This window comes from Coturnix japonica, chromosome 6 (assembly GCF_054131305.1).
Source record: "Coturnix japonica strain WE chromosome 6, WE-NBRP24, whole genome shotgun sequence".
Taxonomy (NCBI): domain Eukaryota; kingdom Metazoa; phylum Chordata; class Aves; order Galliformes; family Phasianidae; genus Coturnix; species Coturnix japonica.
The window spans coordinates 5,566,326-5,574,272 of NC_140668.1; positions in this window are offsets into that span (position 1 = coordinate 5,566,326).

Below are 7,947 nucleotides of genomic sequence, written 5' to 3' on the forward strand. Positions count from 1 at the left end.
AACCTGGCATAAAAGTCTACAGCAATTAAACAAGTGGCTGTTCATTTTGGTCTTTTAAAGAATTTCATCGTATCCTGACGCTGTAAGCCTTACCAGGAAACTCAGTATGTGAAAACGGAGGAGTAATGCTTGATTTGATTTGATTTGACTTGATTTGATTTTTTTTTTATACTGATTACTGTGAATATCACTATGCATTTGAAATACCTATATTTGAATTGCATTAATCTGCAGAGTGTTTCTGAATCTTTTTAAAAATCTAGCAGTAAAATAATGTCTGCTTGGCATTTAATAATGGCAGATACAACAATAAATATTCACTTAGGATGACTGTTTTTTGCACTGTTCTGTCCATCAAAATATGAACAGAAAATGTGTCCCATTAGTGCAGAAAATGTCTGGAAAAGATACTCCCTGATTAAGGCAGATGTGTCTGCTGATGGTTTGATTTGGAACATGGATTGCTACAAATGAGTCACATTCCTGGGAAGGGGATTTAACGCTCAACAGGTTCAGGCTCCAGGCTTTCCTCTGGCTCAGTCTCACTGCTCTCTTTCTGCTTCACACTTCTTTCGTACACAACAATTCAGTTGTCCCTTATTAAGAGTGCTCCCTCTGTCAGTTCTTCCTCAAGTGCATAACCTTGCTACGCCCAATCATATTAAAGAGTGACTGAAATGGCTTTGCTTTCCATCACAAAAACAGCTGCTACATCAGTTGTAAAATCCTGTCATTTATCTTTTCCCATTTCTATCATCTTATTCAATGCATGAGACAGACACAAATGCTCTGTATTATAGATATTAATAAACCTCCAAATTCTGTGCTATTTCCATGCTGGTTAAACATGGAGTAATCCTTAAATGGAAAAATAAAGCAAGATAAATGCAACCAAAACTCAGAAAGCCAAGGTATACAGCTTTTGTCTATGTACAAGCAAATCTTCATCCAAATGGCTTAAAGGAAATAATGGTGATATGCACATTCCATGCAATCATCATAAAAAAGAAACTGTACAACAGAGCATTTGTCAGAAATCACTGTGAGTAAATGACGACTTTCAGGAAAATCAGAAACATTCTTTGCTATAGTCACTGTCTAAAACTGAGGAATAGAATGAGATGAAATGAAGCAAACCAAGAGATCTCCAATGGAAGTTTTAAAACATTACAGCTAAAAGCAGAAGCTGAAATAATAAAATGAAACTGGTCAAACCCTAGAATTAGAGATTATGTGATAGAAACACATTTTGTTAGATTGTGGGTGACATGCAAGCCTGATTTCTTTTAGTTCTATTATAAGAAACATCACTGGATTCAAAATATCTTGGTGTGGTTTTCAATCATACTTCCATTTTACAGATAGATTTTCAGTTCAATACTCATGGTGTCCTTTGAGAAACGAGCAACTACATAGCTGATGTATACATATTTAGTATGCACATGGCAATCAATTCTGGAGGGGCTGGAATTACATGATCTTGAAAGGTCCCTCCAGACAACTGTTCTGTGATTCTATGATATATTCTAAGTATACAAATACACAATAATTAAATGTTTATATAACATGCGTAATATATACGTATATTTAAGAACAGCAAATCACACACAAAAAAAATGTTAGACAAATTTTGGAAGAATGCAATTCCAGTCCTCTGCTCAGATGTGGCCAGCCTGGAGGTTTGCTTCCACTGCAGACCTGGGCCAGTCCAGCTCCGACTCTGACTGGGGATGGAGAACCCACAGCTTCCTTGGTCTCCAGCAGAGTGCCTGGCCATCCTCTCGCCAATAGCGTCATCTTGTGCCTGCTCAAAATGTACCTCACTTCAGCTGTGCCCTCTGTCTCTTCTATGTCCTTCCATGTCCATCTGCCAAGGGCCTGGCATCCCAGAGGGCAACTGGATAGGGGAATAAAATGCCCACTCTACACCTCTCACCCAGCTGCCAATACTCATTCACGCAGCATTGCTTCACTCCACCCATTGCCCATCATGCCTTGGTCTCTAAGTGCTACAAATTAGGAGGTTTTTGAAAATGCACAAGGGCATAGATGTTGAAAATATGTACCATCGCTTGGCTAGCAGAGCTCCAGTTAAGCCTTTTGTGTGTTTCTGTAATACACAGATTTTGTAAGGTAAAGGACGATTTACACTTTCCCTAATAGCTTACTGGTAGTTTGTGTTCATGGCTAACACACACCACAAAGATCTCTCCAGCTGCTTGTCATATCTTTGCAGGCATTGTTTAAAGGATGAACTGTACTGAATAAGTTTCATTCTGCATACATTATTCATCAAAAAAATATTACTTCCATGAACTGCGATTAGTACAGTTGCTGTCCATAGACTTCAGTGTATTTTGCCATGAATTTTTCTATAGCTTTTCAAAGAATACACAGTTCCAGGGTTCTTTTTCTCTGTGCCTTTTTTAAACTTCCTTCAACAATCACTTGTAGCTGGTGATATGTTTCCATTGAAAACCATATTGTGATACAAAGCAGTGTGACAGCTGCAATTTTACACAACATGAAATATCAGCTGAGGAAATTACAAAGAGCATTTCCCTGAAACCACGATTTCAAGAACAAATCAATTACCTCAGTGAAGCTGCTGCTCAGAAATTAAACAACCCTGATTATCCTCAAGTAAAGTTCAGATCTGAGGAACTCACGCTGAGGCCCACTTGGAGTTAGCAGAAAATCGTTATTCTAGGGTAATTGCAAGGAAGGAAGGTTGCGATCCCACACATGTTGATAAGGAAAACCATTATTTATTACAGCTGTTTGTCTTGCTCCAATTCATAGGAAGGAGAGGAGGTTCTTTGATATATGTATACCTGACATGAGATTAAGAAACAAAGAGTTCAAATGGTGGTCCAACCAGCTTATTACAAATCTTAATCAGGGAGATGGGGAAGGGGAGGCAACTATTATGAATTAGGGTGATGGGGAAGGGAAAGTGGGCAATAGGAAATATAGGAAAGAAGCAAAAATTGCATAAAGCAGGGATAGTCACCACCAAGACCTAGCAGTGTTCTGTTGCATGCCATTGCAATGCCCCAAGGCAAAAGTGCAGGGAAGAGCAGCAGCAGAGTGGCCGGCCTTAGGCAGCAAGCAGGTAGAGACAGAGCAGGCCCAAGAGGAAGGGGCAAGTTTCAGGTAGCAGGCCCAGGAGAGTCTATCAGCATGCAGGAATCATGTTGTGAAGCACCTGATGTCATGTTTATTGGTCCCTTTTTTATCCTTCTTCTGCCAATGTGGTATTCCTGGGTACTTGGGTAAGAGCCATGTGCAGAACCCCCGAGATGGCATCTCCCTTGAGAAAAGACTGCTTCCCAGCCACTAAGCTGTGGCTTATCTCTTTCTCTATCGTTGCCCTTGGACTGCAAATCTTCAGACAAAATATTTCATCAACTCTGACTGTGATTTGCCTGGACTTGTCCATATGTGTCCCTAGGTTGGATATTAGGAAACATTTCTTTACAGAAAGGTTGTTAAATACTGGAATAGGCTCCCCAGGGAGGTGGTTGAATCGCCATCCCTGGATGTGTTTAAGAGCCATTTGGATGTGGTGCTCAGGGATATGATTTAGCAAAGGGTTGTTAGTGTTAGGGTGCTATTGTTAGGCTGCTGTTGGACTTGATCTTCAAGATCTTTTCCAACCTGGGTAATTCTATGATTCTATGATTTAGACAAAGGATTTCTCAACCCTTGACCAGGACTTGTCCATCTGTGTCCTCAGCAAACTTTGAGACAATGGTGTGAAAGAATAATCTCTTACACTGTTTTATAGAGGTCCTCAGATGAAACAATAACAGAAATGTATTAGTAGTCTTTGTGTTTAGTTATCCCTCAAGGCAGCCCTATGACTCCCTCATAGCAGCTCCTCATGTCAGAATGCAGCTCCATGGCAGCCTAAAGCTCCCCATGGCATCCCTACAGCTCCTCATGGCACCCTGCAGCTCCTCACAGAGAGTGGAGGGGTAGCACTGAGCTCTGCTCTCTGACAGCCACAGGGTCTGAGGGAACACATGGAGCTATGTCAGGGGAGGGCAGGTGGGGGTGAGGGAAAGGCTGTGCCCCAGAGGGTGGTGGGCATGGCACAGCTTCCAGGGCAGCAGGCACAGCCCCGAGCTGCCGGAGCTCAGGGAGTGTTGGGACACCACTCTGACACCAGGTCTGGGTGGTGCTGTGTGATCCCTGTGGGTCCCTTCCAACTTGGAACCTTCTATGTCCTATGGTGACCCCACCACGCAGCTCCCCACGGTCCTGGCACAGTGGCTCTCTGTAGCACCTGCCCCTCAAAAAAGCTTTCCCAAATCTCTGATATTTTCATGGAAAGAAACCCACGCAGTTCTCAAGCACCTCTGTAACACGTTCCTCCTTATGCTGTTCTATCAGCCAGCTGCAGAAATCCCAGCTGCTGCGGATGCCTGTGCCAAACGGTGACCATGCCAGTGATTGTAATCTGGAGTTTGGGCTGTGTTCTAGTCTTGCTTATTTTGCACTGAATACATGAAGGTATAGTCTGCTTCTGTCTTAATTAACATCAGGAAATTTACACTGTTCCCTTTTCACAAAAGGAGAAAGAGAATCACTTTTACCTAAGGTAAATTAGCATGACTTCAGTGAAGCTAATTAAGTTATCCCTAAATTATGTGCAGAAATCAAGGGAAGCGCTTTGTTCTCCCTAGAAGGCTGTCTGTAAAAACACACTGCTTTTTCTCTTTTCTTAGGCTTTCTGCAAAATTACTCCTGGGGAGCCCAAATGCCTCCAACTGCCAGGAGACAACCAGCACTGACAGCTCCTGCAGCACTGAAGGCAGCCATGCAGCCATGCAGAAATGCAGCCATGCAGAAATGCAGCCATGCAGAAATGCAGCACTGCTCCTTGGCCACTTTGTGTGAAGTGCTCAGGCACTGCCCCCGTCAAACACAGCTCTGTCTATGAGCTCAGCAGCCAGTGATGAAACTCTGGGAAGAGAAGCTGCCTAAGATCCCTTTTATATTCTTGGCAATCATATTTTGAATGTATGAATTTTCACTCAGTCAAAAGCACCGATACACGCTGCAGGTGTGTATCACAAACAGGTTGCTGTTTGTCTCCCAAACAGAAGGTTGTGTTGAGTTATGGAAGTAAAAAATACGTATATGGTACTGTATCCGGTTCTTGAGTACTGTATCCAGTTCTGGGCTGCCAGTACAAAACAGACAGGGATCGTCTGGAAAGAGTCCAGCTGAGGGCCACAAACATGATAAAGGGCCTGGAACATCTCTCCTATGAGGAAATGGGTGACCTGGGTCTGTGCAGCCTTGAGAAAAGAAGACTCAGAGGGGATCTGATTAATGTTTATAAGCATTTAAGTGTGGGAGATAAAGGCACATGGCCACCATCTTTTCATTTGTCTGTGTGGACAGGACAAGGGGAAATGGCCACAAACTGGAGCATAGGAAGTTCCACACCAATATACAAAGGAACTTCTTCACAGTGAGGGTGATGGAGCACTGGAACAGGCTGCCCAGGGGAGTTGTGGAGTCTCATTCTCTGGAGATATTCAAGACCCATCTGGATGCCTACCTGTACAGCCTGCTGTAGAGTGCCTGCTTTGCAGGGGAGCTGGATTCGATGAGCTCTGCAGGTCCCTTCCAACCCCTACAATTCTGTCATTCTGTGACATCTGAAAATGGGGAAGGGGCTTACAAAAATGAAATAACGATTGCATCTTAGGGATGTAGTTGCTGGCTGATACAGCTAGAACACTTGTCATGATAATTCTACACACAATTCTACAAGTTAATTTTGCTCGTTGCTGTTCAGCATAAGTCTGGGAAGCTACCCATTTAAAAAAGATTCTGTGCCAAATGAAATAACCCTCCTTGGAATTTCAGCTGCTCTTTGAGAGTGTGACGTGAGTGGCATGGTGAGGGCTGCAGCAGGGCCGGAGCTGCTCTTGCAGGACCTGGGGCTGCCCCTGCGAGGTGTTGGAACCCTGGGTCCATTCAGCTTAATTACTCCATCCTAACCACAATACAGTAAGACACAAACCAATGGCAGACACTGTTCCATACCTTGTTTGTTCTGGGTACGTATAATGACAGGACAATACAAAGGGAAAGTCAGTTAAAAAATGAGGGAACAGAGTAAGAAGAAGTGGCACAAGAAACACTGCAATGGGGAGAAATCTTTACAATAAGCAGTTTAAAAGGACATGAAAATAAAAAAAAAAATGTCCCCATCAACAGAGTATAAATCACAAGTCAACCACTTTAACTCCAGGAACTGCTTAAATTGAAGTATATGTTTGAAAAGAGTTGTGAATCCTTGAAAAAAATGAGTTTACTGAGAGTACGTGCATTAAATAGTTGGCAAGAGACTGCTTAATGTGTTACACTTATAACCATAATTGCACATAATTCTGTAATTAATTTCATTGCACGTGTGACACTATACATGCCAAACATAAGTGCTTGTGTGCAGATGCACACTGCTTATAACGTGGTCATTAATTCCCCCACTGTTGACAATCAGCTCATGGAAATAAACTGCCAAATCCCAGTAGGACTCCAATGTGTCAGATGTGTTCCTTTCTTACTGCAGATCATATCCTGTGCTGAGTGCTGTGCTTCTGAGCAAGCAGAAAACAAAATTCTCATGAATTGAATGGTGTCACTTACTTCACAGCTAATTACACGTGGTTTTGTTCTGCTCTGGGTTAAGTGATCTGTTTGCAAAATTTATAATAGGAAGAAAAAAAGAAAGAAGAACATGGCTATTCCATAGAAGTCTGTAGTCCTGTGAACAGGATCCTGGCTCATCTAAGCCAGGGCTTGGTGACTTGTATTTACAAATGAGGGTGGTACCGCCTGTTGGTTTAGGACCCTTCACCAGTCTCTGGGTGTCTGTTGTTTCCTGCATTTGGCGGAGCCTTGCAGCCGGAGCTCCAGGCTGGTGCCTTCCAGTGCCAAGCAGTGCAACTACAATGGGGGGCAAGTGGGAAGCCAGTCATCATGGTAACACTGGAGCACTTCTGACATCCTCCTCTCCAGATCCTCCTCTCAGGCATGTTAAACTTGACTCTGTGCTTATCTCAGGTCACTGTGCTTAGCGAAGGCCTTTACCAAAACAGTGTTGGAAATGTCAGTGAAGCAGCTTCTCAAACTGTTTGTATCCTGTTCCCCTTCTGCAATCTGGTCAGCCTCCACATGTGAGGCTTTGCTGCTGCTGCTCAGAGAATCACCAATGTGGGTTCCTCTGTAGGCAAACCAGTCAAAGCCCCTTGCATTATGCATCTATCCAGTGCACCCTCAATAATTTTGCACATGACAGCAAGTTGTTAGGAAGTGCTGATCTGCCTTAGGGTAAACAGGCCCCACAGAGAGACCAGGACAGGCTGATCAATAGGCTGGGGCCAATGGGATGAGGTTCAACAAGAGCAAGTGCTGGGGTCACCACCCCTGAGTGAAAAATCTTACATGCTTGGAAGAGGCAGAACACAGCAAAGACCCATTCCATCTTTATTCTTGCAATCTGAGCTGTATTTTTCCTTATTGAAGAATCCACCTTTGCTGGATTAGGACTTTTCCTGAAGTCATTCTCTGAACTGCATAAAGGATGAGCCAATGTCTAAATCCATACTGCTAGCACAGGAAAAGCAGCAGTGCTAAATAAACACGGGAATATATTTCCACAGGTTGGAAATTCTGGGCAAAATCAGTGGATAGAAAACTAAAAAAGGTGAGACTAAAAAGGAAGGGAAATAAAAACATTCCATCCAAAAATGACATTTCACTGTCACCATTACTAGAGATATATTCTTGGGTGCTCTGCTTTATATATGAATCTTACTTTGATGTTAAAAGAATATCATAAAGGCAAGTATGAGACTCGGCTACCAACTAAGAGATTTCTTTGGCATTCGCCCACCAGGATCCGGCTCTGTCTGCATTCAG